General features: G+C 59.9%; 1 protein-coding gene across 1 annotated transcript in view; it reads left to right on the top strand.

Moving 5' to 3' along the window:
• The first annotated feature begins 13,574 nt into the window (after positions 1-13,574).
• Positions 13,575-23,460, top strand: part of KCNJ10 (potassium inwardly rectifying channel subfamily J member 10) — a 59,617-nt gene continuing 49,731 nt past the window's right edge. Inside the window, exon 1 of the mRNA XM_019498224.2 lies at positions 13,575-13,970. The gene's annotated coding sequence lies outside the window, so the exon portion shown is untranslated. The remainder of the gene's footprint in view (positions 13,971-23,460) is intronic.

Here is a 23,460-nt window from a genome sequence, read left to right as displayed (position 1 = left end):
TGGGACCCAAGGGGCCCTGCTGTCACCAGGGCTGATGGGGTCATGATGAGTTGGTGCCCCTCAGAGTCAGTGCTTCATGAGCTGTGTCCCTCTCCATGCCATTGGCAAGCCCAAGGCAGCCTAGGCATGAGGGCAAGCCCTGCTCACGGCTGGGGGCAGCACGATAGTGCTGTGCCAGTGAGGGGGGCTACTACACCTGCAACCAGGGGATAACAACCCATGACTGTGACCTGCCCTCTGCCTGCTGGAATGTGGATGCCACTCCAGGGTGCTAGGGGATGTGTCAGGTATTTCCCCCCAACCAACTTCAGAGACAGCCAGAAAGGCCTGATCCCAGCTGCAGCGGGGGAGAGGAAAGGACTCATCAAGGGTAAGTCAGGCATGACTAACCTGATTGCCTTCTATGATGAGATGACTGGCTCTGTGGGTGTGGGAAGAGCAGTGGATGTGATCTACCTGGACTTTAGCAAGGCTTTTGATACAGCTTTCCACAATATTCTTGCAGACAAGCTAAGGAAGTATGGGCTGCATGAATGGTTTGTGAGGTGGATAGAAAACTGGCTGGAGCATCGGGCTCAAAGGGTAGAAATCAATGGCTTCATGTTTAGGCAGCCGGTTTCAAGTGGAGTGCCCCAGGGGTCGATCCTGGGCCGTTTTGTTCAATGTTTTCATCAACGACCTGGAAGGTAGCATGGGGTGCACCCTCAGCAAGTTTGCAGATGACACCAAGCTGGAGGGAATAGTAGATGCGCCAGAGGGGAGGACTAGGATTCAGTGACCTTGGCAAATTGGAGGATTGGGCCAAAAGGAATCTCATGAGGTTCAATAAGGACAAGGGCAAAGTCCTGCACTTAGGACAGAGCAGTCCTATACACTAATACAGGCTGGGGGCTGACTGGCTGGGCAGCAGCTCTGTGAAAAAGGACCTGGGGTGACAGTGGACAATAAACTGAATATGGGCCAGCAGTGTGCCCTTGTTGCAAAGAAGGCTAGCGGCATCCTGGGATGCACTGGCAGGTATGTTGCCAGTAGGTCAAGGGAAGTAATTATTCCCCTCTATTCAGCACTGCTGACGCTGCATCTGGAGTCCTGTGTCCAGTTTTAGGCCCCCAGTACAGAAAGGATGTGGATAAGTTGGAGAGGATCCAGCGAAGGGCAACAAAAATGGTTTGTGGACTGGGGCACATGACTTGGGAGGAGAGGCTGGGGGAACCGGGCTTATTTAGTCTGCAGAAGAGAAGACTAAGGCGGGATTTAATAGCAGCCTTCAACTCCCCGAAGGTTGCAAAGAGGATGGAGCTGGACTGTTCTCAGTGGGGGCAGACGACAGAACAAGGAGCAATGGGCTCATTGCAGCAAAGGAAGTTGAGGTTGAATATTATAAAAAAACTTTCTCACCAGGAGAGTAGTAAAACACTGGAACAGGCTACCCAGAGAGGTGGTGGAGTCTTCATCCTTGGAGGTTTTTAAGCCCCATCTCAACAAAGCCTTGCCTGGGATGATCTGGTTAGGAGTGGTCCTGCTTTGAGCAAGGGGTTGGATTAGATGTGACTGCCAGAGCTCCCTTCCAGCTCTCATTGCCTATGACTCTATGAGCCAGGGTGAGGGAGGGGGCACACTTGATGCTCACACCCAAGGCCAGAAGGGATCTCTCAGGGGGGGAAGCGTGGCACACTCCTGGTGAGGGAAACCACAGCAAGCCAGAGAGAGCACATGCATGCACTCCACTGGGACCTGCTGTGCAGCTGAGAGCAGGGCAGCCCCCATGGGAGCAGCTGGAGCTCAGCCTCCTTACACCAGGGGTGATTCAGCCCAGTGCCCCAGGGCTACTGCCCTCAATGACACGTGCCCAGTGTGGCACCCTGTGCTTGCCTGGGGCAGGCAGGGCCCTGCTCCTCCTTCCCAGACTCCACTGCTGTGAGGTTTGGGGGTGGCATCCCCGCAGGGAGGCATTATGGAAAAGCCCTGTAGGTTTTCCCAGAATGCACTTCTGCAGTGCAGACCCACCTGCCCGTGGAGGGTGACATGGGGTGGAGCAGGACCGTGTGGGTGCAGGCTGGGCCCCAGCCCAGCCCCATCCTACCCCAAATGGAGCAGCTTGTGCCATTCTGCTGTTGAATGGGCCTACAATCCACCCCAGAGCTGGCTGCCTCCAAGTGCTGGAGGGTGTTTCCTTGTTGGCTGAGCTCCACTACATGGTCTCAGCCACCCAGCCAGGCCCTCCAACCCTTTGGCCTTCCCCTCTGCCCCTTTGCTTCCCAGCAGGGCCAGGTTGGCGCTGCATTTACCCCATGTCCATGGTGCCTTCCCATAGCAGAGCCTCATGTGAAACCACTGGGCAGAGCAGGCACCAGTGCGGGGAGGAAGACTGAGGGGGGCAGCCAAGCTTGGGGGATCCCAGTGATGCCAGGTCTTGCTGGTCCACCCTGTAGGAGCCACAGCCCCACACTGTGAGGTGACCAGGTGGGAGGGGACAGGCGAGGAGCTTGCCCCCGAAGGGAGGCTGTAAAGGGCAGGGAGGGGGCAGAGGCACGAGGGTCCCTGGGCAGGGCAGCAGGTGCGAGGGGACGCAGCAAGCGAGTGGCATCAGGCCGGGCTCGCCTGGTGCCTTCAGTGCCTGGCAGCTGCCAGCAGAGGGCAGCGATGCCCCACGAAGGAGCTGGGGCCTGTCCCAGCCCGGGGCTCCTGCACTCAGCGCATGGGGAGCTGCAGCCACAGGACTGGGCTCAGACTCTGCTGGGCTGGTGCTGGGGGGCCCACGGCCTGGCCCTGCTGTGGGGCACAGCCCTGGGGTCGGGGGCAGCAGGGGGCAGGATCTGGCCCCCGCGAGGCCCACTGCTCCCAGGTCTGCTGGGCAGGGCTGCCCCCACCTTTATGGCACCACAGTCCACAGCCTGTGGGAAACAATGTGGGAAACCCTAACTGCAGGGTGGACAGATGCAGAGTGGGCCCTGCCCCAGCCAGGCGCTCCCTCCCCCAGGGGCGCAGTCTGTCTGCAGGCTCCGGCAGCCCCTGGGTGCAGCTGTGGCTCTGAGGCATAAAGGCCGGGAGCTCCCTGGCCAGGCCATGCCTTGCAGCTTGGCATTGAGCCCTGGTGGGGCCAGGGCCAGGGCCCCTGAAAGGGGATGGGGGGGGGCAGGGAAGCCTTGTACAGGGTTTCATGGGGATAACGTGGGTCACTGCTGAGCCCTAAGGAGGGCACAGGAGCTACCCCCACTCCCAGAGCTGCGGGGATTGGAGACATGGGCCAACTCTTGCAGGAGCCAGCCACGGCTCCAACATCCCCTTCCCGGCAAGGACTGGGGTCAGCCAGCCCTACAGCCCGGCTGCCACCACTGTGGGCAGGCATCTCTCCATACCTCAGCTCCCCGGGGCAATATCGGAGTGACGCCAAGCTGCCCCATGCCTGGCACAGACCAGCTGACGCCTGCATCCCTCCGCGGCCCCGGGTTCCAGGCAGAGACAGGGGATGCAGGGGACAGGCCGGGGTGGCAGAGGGACGGGAGGAGTGGGGCTCTCAGGTGTGATGTGGCAGCATCCAGAGCCAGAGCAAGGGGAGTCTGGAGGTGATGGAGAGATCCAGGCATCCCAACACTGAGCTCCGTTAGCTCATGGGGCTGGTGGAGAAAGCAAACACAGGGTGCGAAGCCCTCTCCATGCAGAGGCTCCAGGCTGGGCACCCTCTCATGCCTCCTTCAGGTCTCCAGGGAGCCTAGGCTGGGGTCCTTCAGCACCCCACACCCCCGCCCCAGAGGCCACTTCCCCTCCATGGTATGTGATGTCGTGTGCGGCCCCTCAGGCCCCCCCGTGCATCCAGCTTGGATTCACCATTGTGGCTTGGGAGATCCTGGCCCCTGGCAATGCCTGGTGCTGCTTGAAGCCTCATGGCATTTGCCTCAGCCCCGTTTCACCTGGGATTGCACTAGCACCCAGCAATGGTGGGGTCAAGCCCTGGGGTGCTTGGCGATGCACAAACACAGCTGCCCCTGCCCCCAGGAGACTGCACTCTCCAGCCATGCCTTGCCTCTGGCTCCGCCTCCTACATACCAAGCCCCACCCATCCACTGCCTCTGGAGGGTAGCAGAGCCAGGGGGAGGAGCCACAGTGCTGAGCCTCTCCCTGGCCGGGCAACACCTGGCATGGGGGGGGTAGTATAAGCAGCAAAGGGGATCAGCCCCCAGTGCTGCAAGAGGATGCCCCAGCCTCATATCTGATCACTTCTCAGGCTGGATCTGGCCCACAGGCCATAGGTTGCTGACATCTGGCCTAGCCTAGCTGGTGGCCGGAGCACTGTGAGGGCAGGAGGCACCGGGGGAGAGGCACTGGGACTGGAGCTTCAGCTCCCTGAGCAGGCGCCCAAACCACTAGGGCATTGGGCTGAGAGTTGGACAGCTTCCCCACTCCCCAGGCCCAGCAGGTCTCTCCCCGTCTTGGGGAAGCTGACTCCGGGTTGTGTCAGTGCCACTGAGATGTGGGTAGGTGACGAGGCTCTGCCCGCTGTCCATGGGAACCCCCTGGGTGCCAGGCCATCCTGCCAACCCCCTGCCTGTGCCCGGTGCCGGCAGTGGCAGGTGTGAGCGTGCACTTGCCTCAGGCCCTGGTTAGAGCCACAGGAAAGGGCGGCTCTGCTCCTGGGAGGAACAGGTTCCCACAGGATCATGGCATAAGGCGGCATTGTGTGAGCTCTGCTGAGGGGCCCGGTGCCTCTGTGCCTGGAGGGGGCAGGGTGGGGATGGGCAGGGCTGGGCATCAAGTGCAGCATGGCAGCCAGCCAAGCCTGGGGGAGGGGGGCAACGTGGGCACCGCTCCAGGCTCCCCACAGAGCTCCTGGCATCCAGGAGCCAGGCGCCGCTGCCCCCCGGCTGCATCGGGGGAGTTTCACCTCTTATGCCTCTGCCATGCCCAGGTGAGCTCTGCTCTGCCATGCAGGGGTCTGCCACCCATGGGGCCTGGGCCACTTGGGATGTGCTATGGCCATTGGCCATGCTGCCCCACAGCCCGGCTGTGAACAAGTCACAGGTCCAGCGCTGGGCAGCAGGGGCTCCCGGCCGGATCCGATGACTGGTCTGTTTGGTGCTGGGCCCTGGGGCAGTCCAGGAGGGGCTTGCGGGACCCTCCAGCCAATCCACCCTGAAACCTGAACCCCTTTCAGCCAGTGAGATGGAAAGAGATGGCCTAAAAGCAGGAAGAAAAGGGAGCGCACAAAGGAAAGAAACAGGCATTATCTGCCCCGAGAAACGGGACGAGTGTATCACACCTGGGCTTTGTCTGCCGAGGTGGCAGCCCCTCCCACGGCTCCTTCCAGCCAGCCCTTGGGATACTTGCCCCTTTCTCTCCCCGCGCCATTGTGCAGAGTGGCTGCGCCACGTCTCGGCACAGTCCTCCCTAGAGGTGGCTGCATTTCACTGCTGGCAGGCTGCTCCCCATGCTGGAAGAGGCCTTGAGGCTCACGCAGTCTGGCCCCCTAGTTTCATAGTTGGTAGGGTCAGAAGGGACCTAAGCAGATCATCTAGTTCGACCCCCTGCCATGGGCAGGAAAGAAAGCTGGGGTCAAACGACCCTGGCTAGGTGATTATCTAGCCTCCTTTTGAAGACCCCTAGGGTCAGAGCGAGCACCACCTCCCTTGGAAGTTGGCTGCAGATCCTAGCCACCCTGACACTGAAGTAGCGCCTCCTGATGTCTAGCCTGAATCTACTCTCTGTCAACTTATGGCCGTTATTCCTTGTTACCCCCGGTAGTACTCAGGGGAACAGGGACTCTCCTATTGCCTGCTGGTCCCCCTTGGCAAGTTTATAGGTGGCCACCAGATCCCCTCTCAGCTTTCTCTTGCGGAGGCTGAACAGGTTCAAGTCCCGTAGCCTCTCCTCGTAGGGCCTGCCCTGCTGCCCCTGATCATGCGAGTGGCCCTCCTCTGGACCCTCTCCATGCTGTCCACATCCCTCCTGAAGTGCGGTGCCCAGAACTGGACGCAGTACTCCAGCTGCGGCCTGACCAGTGTCGCGTAGAGGGGGAGGATCAGCTCCTTGGACCTGCTCGTGATGCATCTGCGGATGTATGCCAAGGTGTGGTTAGCCTTGCTGACCGTGTCCTCACATTGCCGCATGTTCATCTTGGAATCAATAGTGACTCCAAGACCTTTCTCTGTCTCTGCACAGATGAGAAGGGCGTTCCCCAGCCTGTAGGTCTGCTGCTGGTTCTTCCCTCCCAGGTGCAGCACCTTGCATTTGTCAGCATTGAATCCCATCCTGTTCTCATCCGTCCACCCCTGTAACCTGTCCAAATCTAGTTGCAGCCTGTCCCTCTCTTCCATTGTGCCCACTTCTCCCTCATCTTAGTGTCATCTGCAAACTTGAACAAGGTGCTTTTCACCCCCTAGTCCAAGTCGCTGATAAAGATGTTGAATAGTACGGGCCTGAGGACCGAGCCCTGGGGGACCCCACTGCCCACATCCCTCCAGGTCGAAAATGACCCATCCACCACCACTCTCTCCAGCCAATTTGCGACCCATCTGACTGTGTAGGCATCAACACCATAGACGCCTAATTTTTTAATGAGAATTGGGTGAGAGACAGTGTCGAAGGCCTTCCTAAAGTCCAGGAAGACTACGTCCACCACAACACCTGTGTCTAAGGATTTTGTGACCTGGTCATAGAAGGCCACCAGATTGATCGGACAGGACCTGCCTCTAATGAACCCGTGGTGGTTGCCCCTAAGCATGATCTCCCCTGCTGGTCCCTCGCAGATGTGCTCCTGGATAATTTTTTCAAACAGCTTCCCCAGGACCGAGGTAAGATTAACTGGCCTATAGTTTCCTGGGTCCTCTTTCCTCCCTTTTTTGAAAATGGGGACCACACTGGCCCTCTTCCAGTGGTCAGACACCTCGCCAGAGAACCACGAGTGCTCGTAAAGCCATGCCAGGGGTCCAGCAATGACCTCTGCCAGTTCCCTAAGCACCCTGGGGTGGAGATCATCAGGACCTGCTGATTTGAACATGTCCAGTCCCTCCAGAAGTTCCTTGACTAGGTCCTCGCTGACCCTGGGCCTGGCTGTGTCTCCCCTGGGTCCATCCGGTATCCCGGGGGGTGGGAGGGAGGGGTCCCGGTCCCTGCTCAGAAAAATGGAAGCAAATATGTTAAAGAGATTAGCTTTGGCTTCTGGTGCTACCACCAGATTACCAAGCATGTCCTGCAGAGGCCCCACATTATTTGGCACCTTCTTTTTACCCCCTATGTATTTAAAAAAGGACTTCTTGTTATCTTTGATCTGGGTTGCTAGTCCCAGCTCCATCTCTGCCTTAGCCTTCCTAACAGCCCCCCCACAATCAAACCAAAGAGGTATAATCCTCCTTGGTGATGGCCCCTCCCTTCCACTGGGTGGGAAGGGAGGCACTGTTCCTACCCTGTCCCAGACAGGCGCCGAAGAGAGCATGCTGTTGCCTTCAGCCCCAGAGGTGGCTGCATTTCCATGGGGAGGTGAGACATGTCCAGTGCATGGTGAAGGGTTGGTGGTTCGTGGGGAAAAGGCAGATAGGTAGCTCCAAGGAGCTGATGCGACGCCGTCCTTGCGTGGGGAGGGACATGGACACAGTATTTGGTGCTGCAGGGACCTCCGTTTCCCAGGGCCTTTAAAACCTGCCCAGTGCTAGGAGCTCTGGCTGCTGAGGCTTTCGCTGCTTAGGTCTCCCTCACTGGAGCAGAGCTTCTCATGCCCCCAGCCACGATCATCACCACAGCCATGCCCCCAGAGACTAGCTGTCCCCTGCCCTTCAGGAGGATCCTCCTCAGGCACCCTTTGTGCCCAAGTCCAGGAAGCCGGACACACTGTGGTAGGCACCTGTATGCACTGCTGCTGGCAGTCCCAGGTGAATCCCCATGTCCCATTGCTGCCCTGATTCCCTGCCCCTGCCCCTGTCCCCTCTACTTGCCTCCCCGAGGGCAAACCCCCTGAGGCGGCCCAGCAGCAACCTCTCCTTTGCTTCCCCTCCTGCTCTGCAGCTGCCCCTCTTGCCACCCCCTGTGCCCACCCAGGCCCAGACTGACACAGCACAACCACGGTAAAGTGGTTGTGGTGCTCCCACTCCCTGGCCAGCACTTGCAGGGGCGGGCACTGGGACTCCAGCCTGCCCCCCTGCCCATCGCCTGAGTGGCAAGTACAGCCGGTCAGGGGGTGCACCAGTGCTCTCAGGGGGTGCACATGCACCCCCGTGCACCCCCTACACATTGCCAGGGTGGTGAGGGATTGTGGGCCAGGAGCCAGGGCAGACGGCTTCTACTTTAGGATCATAGAAAATTAGGGTGGGAAGGGACCTCAGGAGGTCACATCTAATCCAACCCCCTGCTACAAGCAGGACCAGCCCCAACTAGATCATCCCAGGCAAGGCTTTGTTGATTCGGGCCTTTCTGCCAGGCCAGGTCCCTCAGTGCCTCTTCAGGCAAGTGCTAAGGATGTTAGGGCTACCATATGTCCGGGTTTTCCCAGAGGTTTCCTCTTTTTGAGTCCTATGATCTCCATTGGATAGTTTTGAAATCTGAACAAGCATCCAGGATTTTGCTCCACTCCTCTGGTGTGAGCAGGGGGAGGGTGACTGGAAGCAGGGAGCACCATGTGCTTCTGCACGCGTATACACGTGCCCCACATGCGCCAGGTAGGGGAGTGGGAACAAGGTGTCCAGGCGCCGGGGCTGTGGGTGGGGAGTGAGGGATGCTGGTAGGGGTTGGGGTGGGGGCTGCGCATCAGGAGTGTGGGGCACTGGCAGTACCAGGGGGCTGTGGGTGGGGAGTGAGGGGCACCAGCAGGGTTGGGGGGGCAGGAGCTGTGGGTCAGGAGTGCAAGGAACTGGCAGTGCCAGGGGCTGCGACTTGGAAGTGAGGGACACCAGCATGGCTCAGGCAGGCAAGGGTCCGTGGGTCTGGAGTGAGGGGCACTGACAGGGCCAGGGGCCTGTAGGGCAGGATTGAGGGGCAGCAGCAGGGATGGGGGGGGCTGCAGGTTGGGAGTGAGGTGTCCCCTGGCAGGAGTCCTCTTTTCTGGAACTGGAAACTTGGTAACCAGGATGTGGCACTGATAAACCCATCAGCACATCCCTAAGTACTGTGAGAACAGCCTTCCTGGCTAAGATGGGCCAGCACTGTCACAGACGCAGACGTGGCACCCATTTCCACCAACTGGCAGAGGCCAGGGCTGAAATTGGGCCCTGGAGCTACAGCACATAGGAGGCTTGTTCTCACCTGCTTTAGGACCCTCTGGCGCTTTGGGGAAACATCCCCCATCCGCCATGCACATGCCTGGGCCAGCCACGACCCCGTACCCGTTCCTGTCCAGTGGTTCAGAACAGCCCCGCTTGGAGAGCCAGAGGCCAAGGCAGCCTCCTGCCCAGACAGGCCTGCTGGGTCCTGTCTGAGGGACCCATGCAGGAATTTTGCCTTTGATCCCAGGCAGGAACGTGACCCAGGCTGGGCCTGCGCTGCTGAACAGCACCTGAAGGGCTGGGCTTCATCACGGCAGGCGCAGCCCAGGTACAGGGCCAGGGGTTCCTGCCTCAGAGCCTTCCTAGACTGCTTGTGGCTTCATAAGGCTTTGCAGGATGTGCCCTGCCCGCAGTCACAGAGGCACCAGGCCAGCTTTCCTCCCAGCCCAGCTCCCATGGTGGTGAGAACCCTAGTGTAGACAAGACTCTGGGGGCCACTCCCATGAGAGGGGAGCAGGCCAGGCTGCAGGAGGGGATCCCAGATGTATCCACAACGGCCTGGGTAGGGGAAGGGTGCTTCCCAGCAGCCACCTCCTGGAACATGCAGCCAGGCCTTCTGCACCTGCCTACCCCTGCTTGGATCTGCACCTGGCTGGCACCGCGGCCTGGGATCCCTGTGCCCCTAGGTCCCTGCATCTGGTGCAGTGCACAGCAGGAGGAAATGGCAGATCACCACCAACCCCTCATTGCCCCTCCTTTGCAGCCAGTATAACCCTATGTGTCCTTCAGGCATGTGGGGACATGCCACAGCTGGGAGGGACCTTGGGCCATGGGTCCTTTCCCTCATTAGCAGGTGTTCACAAGTGCCAGGAATGCCCCCAATGACTCCTGCAGCCCTCACCCCCCTACCAGGCACAGAACCTGAAACCTCAATGATGCTCTGGCTCTGGCTTCTTCTGTTTCCTGGATCCGGCTTCCTGCCTGCAGTCTCCAGCCAGGCCCCACCCCCGTGCTGCACTCCCCAGCCCAGCCCCTGTCCTCGGACAGCGGGTCCTGGCTCAGCTCGGCCATCGCCCACACCTGATCCTGTACAGCAACAGCTGCCTGCTCTGGGTGCCCCAGCTAGTGACTCCAGTCTGGATCCCTGCCCCTGCTTCCTGACACCCCCCAGCTCCTGGTTTTCCCCAGGGTGACTGCCTACATCCAAGCCCCTTCAGACCCATCTGCTCCTGCCCCAGACTCTCAGGCCCCTGCTCTCTGCTCCTGGCTGCTTCCAGCTCCTTAGATGGTGACTGTGATGCTATGATTTGGTGACCCTCTAGGGACCCTCTGACATGTGGCCAGCATCCCAGTGCTGCAGGAGAAGGCAAAAGCCCACAACCTCTCTGGTCACCTCCCTCCCTGCAGCCACAAGTACTGCCAAGGGGAAAACTCCTTCCCAGCCCCAACTCCTTCCCCAGCCCTGAGCATCATTCCCAGATGCCCCCCCTCCCCCCCACCACCACATGAGCTCCCTTGTTGCCCCACCTGGGGCCTGAGTGCACCTCCTCCAGGCTGCACTGGGGGGGTCACGGGGGTAAGGGAGGGCTCTCAGTGCCTGGCAGGGGGGCGGAGGACTGGGCCGGGGGTGGAGCTCTGGGGGAGGGAGGTGCTGGGGGGGCTGCATGAGGGAAGGGGGTTGCCCATGCTGCACCTTGGCCCGGTTGAGCTGAGACCAGCTCGGCTGCACATCCAGGCGGGCACCATTGCAATGTATTCTGCCTATGTGCCCTACAGTTCCCAAGCAAAGCTTGCTGGGAAGCTCCCTGCAGCTTTTAGGGAACCCAGGGGGAAGAGGGGGTCCAGAGATGATGCTGGTGGGAGGGGCTGAGCTCCCAGGCATGGTACTCCTGGTCTCTGAGACCTGGTTTAGCCACATAATGCCCCTCTGGGAGGATGCATGCCCTCCTCCAGGGACCGAGCTGGAGGCCCCCAGGCTCAGGCAGGCTTGGGGGGAACATCCTTGCACTGAGACTCACATGGGAACATCTCATGGGTGCAGCTGCCCGGGCAGGAGGGAGGAGGCTCTGGCCTTGCGGGGGCCCCAGGGAACAGGCTTTGGCACCGGCGGGAGATCTCTTCTGCAAGGAACAGAGCTGGGTTCTGCCGGCCGGGTCCAGTCCGGGCTTGTAGTGAGGGTTTCCCACCCCTTGTGAAGAGTGGCACGGCACGGCCTGCCTCCGCACCAGGTGCTCTCGCAGCTCGGTGGGTCCAGGGCCCTCTGTCCCCCAGCACTGGAGAACCAGCATCACCCGCTGCACCTGATGGACTCATTTGGCACGTGTGACCTCAGCTGACCCCTGGGGTTTTTCCTCCCTTGAAACTTGCTCTAGTCTCTGCAGCTGCCTACCTGGAACAGGGCTATGGGGCACGGTGAGGCATTTCCTGATTCCTCGTTTTCCAATAAACATCACGTTGCCAGGCCCCAACAGGCACTTCCCGCCCAGCGCCAAACCCCAGTACCCTCCATGCAGCCAGCAACGTGCACTTTGTTCGCTGTCTTCAGCTCCTCAACAATCGCCCCGTTGTGGGGCCAGGAAGAGCAACACGATGAGCCCAGAACAGGATGGGACCTCCGGGCAGGACTCCTGGGTTCTTTTCCTGGTTCCACCACCCACCTGCTATGTGACCTGGAGTCAGTGTGCCAGGTTGCACCTCGGTTTCCCCACCCATAATAACCCCCACTGGCGTGGACCCAGGAGCAAGTGGCTGGGAAATGCTTTGAAGGAATTTTCTTGCCTCCTGTTGCTACACATAAAGGTTTTTTCACCTTCTTTGCAGTGTTGGATGTTGGCTGCAGCCAAGGCTGGGCATGGGGACTGGGCTGTGCCAGTGGTCCTGCTGGGACTTGAAGCAGGAGGGTCCTGGCTGGAGGGTCTTGCCCCTGCGTTCAGGGTCAGACCTATGCCATGTTGGACTTTAACCCCCTGCTCAGCTTGGTACAGATGGGGTAGGGGGTTTGCCTTCCTCTGTAGCCGGAGGTGTTGGCTCTACCTGGGATCTCTGGAGAGTATTTTAACACCTTTTGCAGCAGCAAGACACTGATCCCCCCACTTTCCCTGGGGCAGATCAGGATTCTCCAGGTGTCTTTGGACAATGGGCCTTGAAGCTGTGATGGGGCTATCCTTTTTGGAACGGGCTAGACAAGGACATGTCTAGGATGGTTTGGATGGGGACCATCCTACCTCAGGGGTTGGACTAGATGTGACCTCTGGAGGTCCTTGCCACCCTGATTTGTCCAGTAGTCCATGAGCTGCGGATGTCAGAAGCCCAGTGCTTGGGGGAATCAGACACCGGCTTCCCGGATGGAGCCGAGGGAGCCAACCTGCTCTGTGGCTAGGGAGAGGCAGCAGGTCAGTCCGTATGGACAAGGGATTGGGACTTCTGCTCGGGGTGGTAGGAACAACGCCTCTTCCAGGCAGCTCCAGCCACTGGGTGCCCAGCTGCCCCATGGGCACAGCAGCTCCTAGCTCTGTGGCTGGGTCACCTGGGCAGGCTCCTGGCACAAGAGCTGGGGCCGTGGGTCACTGAGGCAGCACCAACCTCTGCCCTATGCATTGCCCCCAGGGGCAGCAGCAAAGTAGGAGCTAGTGGTACCGCCTGGCAATGGATCCTGGGCATGTGGCTGAGGTCCCGGGGTCACAGGATGCACACATATGCCACCAGCTCTGCCCCAGCCGCCTGACAGTGCCTGAGTCTAGCACACTTGTGGGAGTGGGGTAGCTAGGAGGGATGCATCAGGGCTGGCAAAAAAAAAACAAAGCAGAGAGAAGAAGTTAATTTGGCTCCCAGGTAAGCACGGGTCAGGTCCAGGCTGAAAACAGGAGCAGCACAGACACTAACTAACCCCCCCGGGGGTTACACAGTGTGTGCAGGACGGCCCTGCCTCGGGCCGGGGCCGGGGTCTGGCTGCGCTGAGTCCACCGGGAGCTCCCGCACAGGCAGGAGCGGGCGGCCAGAGACGGGGCCCAGCCCGCGGCGGCGGGACGAGCTGGGCAGGCAGCAGCGAGCTGGCCCCTTGCGTGGCTCCAGCAATGGAAATTGCCACTTGTCCCCGCTGCAGCACCCTGCACCTCCGGGGGCAGCCACGCAGGCCCCGTGGCTCTGCCCCCACAGCCCAGGGGCCGTGCTGAGTGCCCACCGGCCGTCCCCCCTTCCCCGGGAGCCCTGGCGGGTAACGTGACCCTATCTGCAGCGAGGGATTGATTTCCACCTCATTAACTTTCCTCTAAAACTTTCCCTCCCCATCCTCCTCCCCCGCCCGCCTTCCCTTGCCAGCTCTCTTTCGCTCCCCTTTTCTTTCACACTCCCCAGCTCCTCCCACCCCCCCGGGCCTCTCCAATGGCCACTGGCACCAGCCTTCTCCCATAGGAGCAGCGGGGACGTCAATCAACTCCCTCAGCCGCCCCCTCCTTTTAAAAAATAATCCTTTCATTCAATGGAACTTGGACAAAGTTTTCTAAGAGGGGAGCGGAAAAAAAAAGAAAGAAGGAGCCATAAAACCCAGGCGAGAGCAGGGCCTTTCAGAGCCTCTTATCTGATTGCGGGAGCAGCACTTAAGGGCCCGCACCCGCTCCCCGCCCGCCCCCAGCCTTGGCGCTTCGGGCACCGGCCTCGCCCGCGCACCTGGGAGCGTGAGAGCGTGTCTCGGCACCGCCAGCGCCGGGGAGCCGCCGTGTCCTCCGGGGACAGCCCTGCCAGCCTGGGCCCGGTCTGCCACGCCACCCCTGCCCACCACTCAAGGTAGGGAGCGGGGCCAGGGCAAGGGCAGAGCTGCGGGCGGCTGGGTGTGCGCCCTGGGTGGGTGTCTGGGGGTCCTCACCTTGCTACGGCAGAGAAACCTGCTCCCCCGGAGCCGCCGGGGTCCGACACCAGGGTGATGGGCCGGGGTCTTTCTGCCTGGGTCTCTCGCTCACGTTGACTTGATGCTGCTGCATCTCTGGGGGCGCTGGTGGGGGCAGTCCTGGCCTGTCGTGGGCTCGGGGGGAGCAGGACCGGGTGCCAGAGAGGCAGAGGGCTGAGTGATGGAGTGACGCTGGGGAAGTGATGGAGCGCGACTTGCTGGTGAAGTGCAGACGGAGAGGGGAAATCTCACGGTAACGGCGTGTGCCTGGGGCCAGCTCCTGCACCCGCACCAGCCCCCGGGTGCTGTCTGTGTGCGTGATGGGTGCTGCCATGGAAGACATGTATCCTGCAAGAGCTGCGGGCAGTGGCCTCTACCAGCCTACACAGCTGCAGCACCCCCACCTCTGCCCCATGGCACCCCTGTGTCCCTGCTCCTGGCACTTGCAGGCAGAGGAGCTGGGGCGGCACAAACTGCCCAGGGATCGGGCTCTATGGCTGGGAGGGTGGCATCATCCCATCCCTGTCAGACCTGCCATGCAGCCAGAAGCCTGCTCTGCCCTGGAGCCCTTGTGCCCACACCCCTGCCCACCTCCCCCAGCCTACGTATTGCTCTCTGTGCACCTGGCAGTCATCATGCCACTGCCCAGGGCAGCTAGGAAGGGGCTGCCCCTGCTGCCTTGGTCTGTCTCGTCCCCGTTGTCCAACTCCAGGTGATTCAGTGGGACGTTGGACAGAGGCTTCTGCTGTCACTGGCTCCCCCAGACCGTTGATGATGGTGCTGCTAATTGACATCCTGATTCAGCGGATAAGGGGCAGGTGTCACAGGTGTATTGGAGGTCTGGGCTGGCTGGCAGCAGGGACAGCACCCATCTCTGCCCTGCTGGCTGCTGTCTGCAGGTGTGGCGATCTCTGGAGGGGCTCCTCGGGACACTCCTGCACTGGGGCAACAGGGCCCTTTCCTGGGCTCCTTCCACGCGGGGAACGGTCCAGTCCCTCTGCGGGAAAGACCACTGATTGCAGAGGCCCTGCAGCTGCCCAGGACCTCGGCCTGGAGAGTCACAAGAGTTAATCGCAGGCCCGCTCCGGTGAGCCGCAGCCAGCAGAGCAGAGAGAGCCCTCTCCCCCCCGCACAGTGCAGCCAGGCCAAGATCAGCGCCAGGCAGGGCCCTGAGCCAGCCCAGGGTGCTGGAGTCCCTGGGGCCCAGCCAGGTCCTTCCCCTGATGCCGCTGGGTTCAGGTTGGGGTGAGAAGTATGTGCCCTGGGAGGGGGCACCTGGGGCAGAGATGGTCTCTGGTTATGATGCCCCAGGTGAAACACAGCAGTCCCCAGAGGCACCGGGCAGCTGGGTGCCAGTCCTGCAGACCCACTACCAAGACCCCAGCCTGGGTGATGCCCTTCTGGGGTCGCTGGGAGTCAGGGTGCAGAGCAGCCAGGACAGGGGCTGGCAAAGGCCTGGTGGGGTTTGGAGCATGGTCTGTCCGGCCCGGGCAGCATTGTGGGGGGATGTGGTGCCAGAGAGCTCCTTGCAGAGCTGGCCTCATGGCTGAGCCTGAGCCACGGCCCCCCAGGCAGGACGGGGCACCACGTGCCAGGGGGCGGGGGGCTCCCACTGCGCAACGCCGTCGATCCGGCGGGTGCCTCCCTGGCGAGTGCTTGGGTGCACAGTCGGGCTGCCTGGTGACACGCGCTGGGCGGTGCTTTCTCAGCCTGTGGGCCAGTCCCTGAACCCCTCCATCTTCAGACTGCCCTGTGGGACACCCATGGGGCTGGGCACAGGAGCTGACAGAGGCACCCCCTGACCGAGAGCCTTCTCCATGCCTTTGCCTTTGTGCTGGGAGCCAGCTGCCCTGGGACACCCTGGGAGCTGTGTACCTGGAGCAGAGGAGACAGACTCTGGTTAAAGACAGTGGTTCTCAGAGGCTCAGCCCCCTTGGGCACCTCCCTGAGACATGGGGTGTCTCAGTTGTCCTGGCCCCAGGATCTGATGCCATCATCTGCTCTCCCTAAAACCTGAGCTCCTAGAGTCAGGGGACTCCCAGGGACCCATGTGTGTGTCTGTGATGAAAACCCTGACTCCCCCCATGTACCCACCGTGCCCACAGTCTCCTGTGCCCCGTAGCTCGCAGCCCTGGGTGTGCACTGCCCTTGGCACACACTCTGGCACCCAATTAGCACCTCCACCCCCAGCAGCTTCATCTGCACGCCAGGCCCCAGCATGAGTAGGAGGACAGCAGTGGGTTCAGGGCAGTGAGGGGGTCGACCCCTGGGTCCAGGCCTAGGGCAGACATGGGTGCTGAGGAGAGCTGTCATGCTTGGCACTGGTGGGGTGGCTGTGTCCTGCTGCACAGAGGCAGGAGGGTCTCAGTGTTAGTGAGGGAAGCTCAGCTGCGATAGGCCTGGCAAACCCCACTGAGAGCGGGTGCATGGGCAGCACCGTGCCTATCAGGGCGGAGCCCACAAGGAACTTCCCTCTTGCAAGGGAGCTGAGTCAGGGTAGGGGCTGCCGGGCAGCAGAGCAGGAGGCGTTGCTGGAATGGACCTTAAGCTGGACTAGAGCACTGATGGGGAAACTGAGGCACAGCCAGGGCATCAAAACACCCGAGGCCTGTGCCTCTTGGGGTGCAGAGGGGCCATGACAGAAGGTGCAGGGAGGGGCATCAGCCCTGTGGAGGGGCAGAGTCCCAATGCAAGGGCAGTGAGGAGGTGCCTGAGCCTGCCGAGCCCTGAGGCTGGGGCTGGGGGAGAGGACAGGGGATGGGTGCAGTACTGGGCAGGGCTGGGCTGGATGCCAGCAAGGCCTCCACACAGGGACTGGGGTGAGCAAGGCCTGGGGAGCAGTGCAGGTAAGGCTAAGACACCCGGAGAGCAGGGGGCAGTCTGCAGGCCCAGGGCAGGACCAGGCAGGGCTGCCCCAGCCAGCTGTGTGCTGGGAGCAGAGCAGCTCTCGGGACAGTGCTGCCCCCAGCCCCCAGCACGGGCAGTGCATGTGGGCTGGGCACCATGTCATGGCCACCCAGCATGGGGCCCAAGTTCTTGCTGGACTATGGCTCTGCTGTGCGGGCACCCCGAGGCACTGTCCTGCCCCTGTGGCCCCCTGAGAGCCCACTCAGCCACTGCCTGGCTCCAGTGATGCCGGGCAGCTGTGAGCTGCTGAGCTGCCTGGCACCTGTGCCAAGGGGATGATGCTCAGGCTGCCATGGGGCACTTGGATGGGTTTCCCTGTGCCACCCACTCCGGGGCAGGAAGGGCCATGTCACTGGGCAGGGTGCGTGCATGGGCCGAGTTCAGCTCCCTCCTACACTGCCCAGCTTCTGCCTTGGACCATCCCCTGGCAGGTGCCAGGGCAGCTTCATGTCCCGGGCAGCGCAGGGAGCGGGATATGGATTCCCACTGCCCAGGAGGCCCCAAGAGCTGTTTCCGGGGACCACGAGCTGGCTGACTCTTGCTGGGCTCCCCAGGGAGGGTTCATGGCTGGGAATCCCCAGGCTCCATCAGCCTGGGGTTAGGCCCAGGGGCCTTCCTCTCCATCCCCTGGTGCTGCCCGCTGGTGTCAAAGGTGGCTCCTGCTCAATGTATGAGCCGCTCGCTGTGAGTTCATTTGTGCACTCCCCCTTCCCCCCCCCCCCCACCAGCCCTGAGGCTTTCCCTGTGGCCTGCCTCTCCACTGAACTGAGATGGGCAGGAGTAGCTGGCCATGACAGGCAGACATGCCATAGGCTTGGGCGGTGCCAGCTGGGGGCACAGCATGAGGAGCCCTGGGCTGGACTCCCCCATGCCCCTCTGGGGCCCTCCCCATGGCATCAGGCCCAGCAGCGAGCCCAGGGCTGCACACTGTCTTGACGGACGCTCTGAGCTGGTTGCACTGGCCAGGACCTAGCCAGGCTAGCAGTGATGTGGGGATGGGGGGTCACCCTGGAAAGCAGAGAAATGCAACCACAGAGCCGTGGGATGGGCAGGGGTCAAAGTCGGCCCTGGCAGAAGGCAGGGCTGTGAGAACAGGATCTTTAACCAAAGCAAGTTGGAAAAACATCTATGTTGTTGCATCGACCTCAGAGGAGCAGATTTCACTTTTCTCACCCCCAAATGAAACCCCACATGTGCAGTTCTGGGTCTAGGCTCAGGGGCCTTTTTTACCGTTTCCTTCTGATGACGTTTTGGGACTTTTGGCAATGCAGTGTCGCGTCCCAGCAAAATGGGTGGGAAATTCTGGTGTAAAACGGAGTGTTTTCCAAGGAAAGGTTTTTGGATCTGAACTTCTCCCCCTTCGATTCACGTGCAGTTCGGATGGACCCTGGACCGCACTTTGCAGCCACTGCACTGTGACCTCTGTGTGTAGTCAACCCCCTGGCTGCATGGGGACAGCAAAGGACTCCAGAGGGATCAGTCTCCAAACCCTGTGTCCTGCACCTAGCCTGGAAGTGACACGTTTTCTACCTGCTCTTCACTCTGTTACCCTGGCATAGGTGCCTCTGCATGATGTGGGGGGACAAGGAACTGGGCCCTTGAGGTTTTCCAGGCAATGGGTGCTTGAAAACCTCTGAGAATTGAATCAGGAGTGTAGGTTGTAGCTGTGTTGGTCTGAGGACATAGGCAGACGAGGCTCTTTGGGTAAATCTGATATCTTTTATTAGACCAACTCAATTGGGTTGGTCTAATAAAAGATATCAGATTTACCCAAAGTCTTGTCTGAGAATTGAATGTTTTTTTTCTCCTGGCAGCAGTTTTGCAGTCAGTGCAGATGTCCTGAGGGGTGACACTCTTGCTCCTGGGGGAAGACCTCTTGTTTCTGATGAGAATCCAGTCCAGTGATGTTCTGTGGATGCTCGGGCTCCTGCGTTTTAAACTGCATTTACCAAGGGAGGGATTTACTGATGCAGAGAAGGGGACACGGTCTGTCCGGCACTAGCCTAACCCTGGGGAACCCTGACCTTGGTGCCCAGCCCCGCCTGCAGGGTCTCAGTGGTGCCAGGTGGGCTCCACACCTCAGTTTCCCTCCCATTACAGAGTGAGTGCTGATCCTTCCTGCCCTGGCAGAACGCCTGGCAGGGTGCTGTCCGTGCCGGCACTGCATGGGCGTAATTGCCTGGGTGCAGGGCAGCCAGGCCAACAGGAGTGTAGTGGAGGCCCACGGACTTGCCGAAGCCAAGAGCAGCTGACAAGCCGCCAGGTTCCCGTGGGCTTGTTTGGAAGAGTGCCCTGGCCACGGGGAGGTCAGCACTCCCCGGGTTTCCCTTGCGGGCTCCCACATGGCAGAGGAGCCAGTTGGGAGAGCTCTATGCTCAGCGGCAGAGCAGTGGAGAGAGAGACCCCTGGGAAGGGGCTACGAGCCCCTAAGGGCATCAGCACGTGGCCGGAGAAGGAGTTTGGGTACCACAGCAGCAGAGACTAGCCCTGGAGCTGAAACTAGAAGGACCTGCTCAGGCCAGGCCAGAGAGCCAGACCCTGAACCTGACCTGGGCTGGAAATTCCCAGCTGAGAGCTTGAGAGTTGGTAGGTGCAGAGGCACCACAGAGGATGTCCATGGAGGGAGGGAGCTGGGGGTGACACTGGTAGGTGCACAGAGCCCATGATAGGATCCCCTTTATAACTCCCCTCTAGCCAGTATCCCCCAGTTACCCAGCACCATGCCCCACTAGCTCCCCACCCTTTACAGCCCAGGCCAATTCCCCTGGGGCCACGGGGACTGAGCAGCACTGCCCCGGCCTGTAGCTCACCTGCCTGGGGATTAGGAATGGATTAGCGCCAGATTGTGTTCCTGGTCTGTGCTGAGCAGATAAATCAGCCGGCTCTGGAGTGTGATGGGCAGAGGAGGCTACACGGATGCAGGCAGGGCAGGGTGTCCCATGCCTGGCACTGAGGGCAGAGGCCCAGGGCTCAGCACACAGGTCAACCCCTCCGTAGAGAGGCAGTTTAGAGTCTTGTAGACTCCTGTCTGTGGGTCAAAGCCCTTGGCCAGATGGCAGCGGAGCAGTGGGTAAAGCCTTGACCTGGCTGCGGTACAGTGGTGCCTAATGGCCCTCAAGGATCCTGTCTCATGCATCGGCAGCTATTGAAAGCAATCCTATTTTCTAATTAAAATGGGGGGGGAGGAGGTGGAATTAGATGATCCGATTCTGCTCAATTAATGGATTGGCTTCTGCTACCTGGCACGGCCAAACCGCATTGTCTCTGAGCAGCCAGAGCAACCAGAGAAAGGCAGGCATGAAATGGGGATGTGGGCACAGGCATTTTATTGGTGTTACAGTAATGAGTGCTCAAGGTCTTTCTGTAGACAAGGGGCAATGATATTGGCTGGCTGCTGGTTTGGCCTGGACATCAAGCACTGAACCTGAAAGTTGCAGTGCTACAAGGAGGAATGGTGTAGCCGGAGCTAAAACACCCTAAATACACAGCCCTGTAACAGCCGGGGTCCCTGTAAGATCCCCTGCCCCCCACTTCCCGAGCACATCTTTCTCAGGCTCTTAGCTGCATCACTTAAAGAAAACCAAAATCCAGCCTCCATGGGGAGAGCAGAGCATGCGCCCCTCTGCAAACAGTCTGTTTGCTCTCAACACCGGCCCTTAAGCAGTGCACAGAAAATGCATGGACACAGCAGGGAAAGTAACAGCCAGGGTTGTGGCCTAGCTTGGGTAACAAACTCCTCCCAGCTTTCTGCTTGCTTTCTTTCTTTTTTGGGGGGGTGGGAGGGGGGTCTCAATTTGCTCTCTTTGCTCCAAAGCAGAGATTTGGGGCTTGTTCTCCCATTCTGCAGCCAAATCTTTGGGCTGGTTTTGACTTAGGCAGGGAGAAAAAAGGCTCCTTTCTCACGGGAGGGATAAACACAGACTGTCACAGGTAAACCTGGCTCTAGAAGACCCCTGCAGCCTGGGCTGTTCCTATCCCATCCCAGACACCCCTCCAGCCTCGGCTTCCCTGCACAGCTAGTGCCACCACACCGCTGCTCTGGGCAGGTTTTCATGTGAAGCTGCTTTGGTGCTGGCTCAGCCCCTCGCTCCGTGCCCTCAGCGGTAAGGGAGAAGCGCTGTTCTCTATGGCAGCCTTTCAGCTATTTGAAACCTGCTATCATGTCCCCTCTTAATCTCCTTTTCTCCAAACCAAGCCTGCCCAGTTCTCTCCATCATTCATGACAGGGCTTGCCTTCCAGCCCCTTTATCAGCCTGTCACTCACCTCTGGATCCTTTCCAGTTCCCCTGCCTCCTTCAAAGGCAGAGCCCAGAATGGGACGAGACTCCTACCGGGGTCTCAGGGCAAGCAGGTCTTGCGGTGACTCCTGCACAGGGACATTGGCAGGGAGGATTGGGCCCTCGAGTGCTGTGCTTTGCTGCCTTGTGCCATTCCCACCCATGCAATGCAGCTGCTGCTGTGTTGGAGTGCTGAGGGCACGTGGATGTGGCTGCTGTACATGGGTTGGAAGCCCCTCGGGGCACCGATGCTGTCTGTATTGTCTGGTCCCTGGTCCTGTACCGCTGTTACTGCAAGCATGATTGCACATAAGGATCGCACCCCAGGGTGCTGATTGAGCAGCATCTCCCTGTTCCTAGCTCTCGTGATCCTACTCCTGGAATAGCCGGTGTCTTTTCTTCAAAGCGCCAGCATCCAGAGTCCTGTGGTTAGATGAGACTCAGATCTTGGCTAGGGAGAAATGCGGCCCCTGAAAGGCCGGGGACCAAGCAAAGGAGGAGCAGTCAGCATGCGTCTTCTTAAACAGAACATCGGGCTGTTGGCAGCCATCTCCTGATGTTTAGGGGCTTGGCAGCTGAGCATTAGCAGATGTTTAAAAGGGACCACGGGCAGCACAGGGCAATGAAGGGGAGGCCATAGGTGATCCTAGGTGAGGCCTCCACCCTGATCAGACTGGAGTGGACACGTCTGGGAGTCGCCTGCATCCCGGGAGCCCAAGGGACACATAGGGATATGGTCAGATGGGAGCAGCAGTGTCACCTGTTTGGCTTTATTGGGTGGGAAGGGGCAGGTGGGCTCCTCCTTGCTGGGTTTAGATGACCCCAGCTAGATGCCTATCTAACTTCCTCTTGAAGACCCCCAGGGTAGGGGAGAGCGCCACCTCCCTTGGGAGCCCGTTCCAGACTTTGGCCACTCTAACTGTGAAGAAGTTCTTCCTAGTGTCTAGTCTAAATCTGCTCTCTGCTAGCTTGTGGCCATTATTTCTTGTAACCCCCAGGGGTGCCTTGGTGAGTAAATCCTCACCAATTCCCTTCTGTGCCCCCATGATGAACTTATAGGCAGCCACAAGGTCGCCTCTCAACCTTCTCTTGCGGAGGCTGAAGAGGTCCAGGTGCCCTAATCTCTCCTCAAAGGGCTTGGCTTGCAAGCCCTTAACCATACGAGTGGTCCTTCTCTGGACCCTCTCCAGGTTATCCACATCCCTCTTGAAGTGTGGCGCCCAGAATTGCACGCAGTACTCCAACTGCGGTCTGACCAGTGCCCGATAGAGGGGAAGTATCACCTCCTTGGACCTGTTCGTCATGCTTCTGCTGATGCATGCTAAAATGCCATTAGCTTTTCTGATGACTTCGTCACACTGACGACTCATGTTCATCTTGGAGTCCACTAGGAGTCCAAGATCCCTTTCCGCTGCCGTGCCACCAAGCAGGTAATTTCCTAGGCAGTAGGCATGCTGGACATTCATCCTTCCCATCACCTGGACAGAGAGATCCCCTCGGTCCGTAACATTGAGACCCCCAACAAGTTCTTCCCCCATCACCAGCAAAGCGAGACCTTCCATTGTAGATACTCAAGACCAGATACTCGTGCCAGGTGCTGTACAAGTACCTGGTGAGAGATATCCTCCCCACCCTGGGAGCTTGCTGTCTCAGCAGCTGAGGTTGGATTTCCCCTGATGCAGTTCCAGGGGTGAATGTGCACGAGGAGCGTGAGCAGCCACGTTTCCCACATGGGGTGCCAGAAGGGAAGCGAAGCCAGGGCACCTGCAGCAATGTAGGCCTCAGCCAGGCCGGTCCTTGTAGGGCTGTGCTGGAGCCTCCAAGCAGAGGCTGGATGGGTATCTGTCTGGGATGAGGCCCAGCAAGGTCTGTGCCCTGTATGGAGGTGACTCTGGAGGTCCCTCCTACCTCCACCATCTTCTGTGATCAAAGGCTTGTCCAACCCAAGGCTTGGCAGCCTACAATGGGCTGGACCCAGGCAGCAAAGAGAGTGGACCCAGCCTTTGTTGGCATGTGGCAAGGCAAGGATTGGTGACATGCAGCAGCAGTGGCACCTTCCCTGCCCTGTGCCATGCATTCCTCTGCCACCTGCTACTGATCCCCTCTTCAGTGAGCACAGGCAGCCGCCCCAGCCCTCCTGCTCCATTGCTCTGCTAAGGCAGCTTCTGCTTACCCTTGCCCTTGAATGTGCTGCTTCCCATCACCA

This window comes from Alligator mississippiensis, chromosome 15 (genome assembly GCF_030867095.1).
Source record: "Alligator mississippiensis isolate rAllMis1 chromosome 15, rAllMis1, whole genome shotgun sequence".
In the NCBI taxonomy this organism is placed as follows: Eukaryota; Metazoa; Chordata; order Crocodylia; family Alligatoridae; genus Alligator; species Alligator mississippiensis.
This window is presented reverse-complemented; position numbering and strand designations above follow the sequence as displayed.